Source organism: Orycteropus afer, unplaced genomic scaffold (genome assembly GCF_000298275.1).
Source record: "Orycteropus afer afer isolate SDZICR_OR568_19922 unplaced genomic scaffold, OryAfe1.0 scaffold00399, whole genome shotgun sequence".
Taxonomy (NCBI): Eukaryota; Metazoa; Chordata; class Mammalia; order Tubulidentata; family Orycteropodidae; genus Orycteropus; species Orycteropus afer.
The window spans coordinates 1,579,266-1,581,868 of record NW_006921986.1 but is presented as its reverse complement, the minus strand read 5'-3'; positions in this window follow the sequence as shown (position 1 = coordinate 1,581,868).

The window sequence follows — 2,603 nt, the reverse complement described above, 5'->3', positions numbered from 1 at the left end:
CACAGGGATACAGCTCAGCGGGCAGGAGAGTATGGAGGGATGGACACAGGGAAGAGGTAACTATGGGGAGGAAGTGGGAGGGGAGCTGTTGCATTGTGGTAAACTGTGGTCAATGACATAAGACAAAGTATGTGTGAACTGCTGTATGGAAAGTGAATCTGCTCTATAAATCTTCACCCAAACAAAAAAAAAATTAATGATTGCGAGCAATTTCTTGTGTGTTTATTGGCTGCTTGTATATCTTGTTTGGTGAAGAGTCTGTTCAAGCTTTCTGCCCATTTGTGAATTGGGCTATTTGTCTTTTTTGGTGTTGAGGTGTTGAAGTTTTCTGTAAATTTTCAAGATAAATCCTTCAGATATGCCATAGGCAAATATTTTCTCCCAATATCTAGGCTCTCTTTTTACCCTTTTGACAAAGTCTTTCGATGTGCATACGAATTTAATTTTTAAAAGGTCCCAGTCATCTAGCTTCTCTTCTATCTCTTGCACATTCTGGGTTATGCTTGAGAGTCTATTTAAATATGCCATAAATTATGGCTCCCAGATTTTCCCCTATTTTATCTTTGATGAATTTTATACATTTTGGTTTTATATTTAAGTCTTTCATCCAGCTTGAGTTTGTTTTTGTGTATGGGATGTTTATGGGTCTTGTTTCATTTTTCTACAAGTGAATATCCAGTTTTGCCAGCATTATTTATTAAAGAGGCTGTCTGTTCCCCCTTTAATGGGTTTTGCACCTTTGTCAAAGATCAGTCGTCCATAGATGGATGGGTCTGTATCTGGACTTTTGATTCTGTTCCATTGGTCTATCTGTCTATCATTGTACCAATACCATGTTGTTTTAACTACTGTAGCTGTATAGTAGTTACAATGTGAGACCTCCCACTTTGTTTTTCTTCTTGAGAAGTGCTCTGCTTATCTGAGGTCTCTTCCCTTTCTATATGAAATTAGTAATTAGTTTTTCCATGTCCTTAAAAAATTTTGTTCAATCTGGATTGGGATTGTGTTAAATGTATAGATTGCTTTAGGTAGTATTGACATTTTCACAATGTTTAGTCTACCTATCCATGAATATAAAAGATTCTTCCTCTTATGTAGTGCCCTTGTTGTCTCTTGTAGCAGTGTTTTATAGTTTTCTCTGTATAGGTCTTTTGTGTCTCTGATGAGGTTTATTCCTAGATATTTTATCTTTTTAGTAGCTATAGTAAATGGTATTCTTTCCCTTATTTCTTTATCAGAGGACTCTTTGCTGGTGTAGAGGAATCCAACTGATTTTTGTGTGTTGATTTTGTGTCTTGCCACTATGCTGAACCTCTCTATTAGTTCCAGTAGTTTTTTTTTAGTCCCTTGGGTTTTCTACGTACAGGATCATATCATCCACAAATAGAGATAGTTTTAGTTTCTCTTTGCCAATTTGTATGCCTTTTATTTCTCTTTCTTGCCTTATTTCCCTGGCCAGGACTTCCAATATAATGTTAAATAGAAGTGGTTATAGAGGGCATCCTTGTCTGGTTCCCGTTCATAAGGGGAATGCCTTGAGTCTTTCTCCATTAATGGCCACAACTCTTCTTAATAATACTTTTAATAGTCTCATGTTGGCAATATACAAGCATATTAATTTTATTGAACAACTTACAAACTGAGTTAATGATCATTTGGTTCCAACATGTGAACATTTACCCAATTTAGTTATAATATCATCAGAGAAGTAGGATGTTTTATTATATCTCTGAACTGACCCAGTCCTTATTGCCATTTTGAATATTTGAAGAATTATGTATTTATTCAATGAAAATTTGATTACTTGTAGCATTTTAAAAAATTATGCTTTAAATAAAGTACCACAAGAGCACAAGGAATTGAAAAGGCCACTGAATTTGGAATTAGAAAAATTTAGATTTGATTCCTCTCTCTGTTGCTTACTATCTATGTAAGCCCTAGGGAAAAATCATTTAATATCTCTGCGTTCTAGTTTTCCTCCTTAATCATTAGAGGGGATGATGTCTGCTCTGCCCACCTCAGAGCATCAACATCCCTTAAAAACTTGGACCCAAGTGATTCCATTTCAGAATGGTGTCATACTTAAGAAGCACAGTTCAACAACAAAAAGTAATTTAAAGGAAATTCCTTTCTTTCTTTTGTCCCTTGAAGGAGAGTGAAGAGGATTTAAGCACACCATTCCGCTACAAAACCAGAACCCACTGTCACTGAGTTGATTCCTACTCATAGTAGTGCGGTAGGACAGAGTAGAACTTCCCCAGATGATTTCCAAGGCTGTAAATCTTTATGGAAGCAGACTGCCTCATCTTTCTCCTGTGGAGTGCCTGGTGGGTTTACACTGTTGACTTTTTGGTTAGCAGCCACATAGTTTAACCATTGTGCCCCCAGGGCTCTAAAATTTTAAAAAGCAAAGACATCACTTTGAGGAGGACTAAACTGACCCAAGCCATGGTCTTTTTAATTGCCTAATATACATGCTCTCAGAAGGAAGGTTGGGCAATCCTACTTCCTCAGTGATACTGCCTCGGAAACCCAAGGAGGGGTCGCTATGAGTCGGGGCCGACTCGACGGCAAACAACAACAACAACAACAACAATATACAT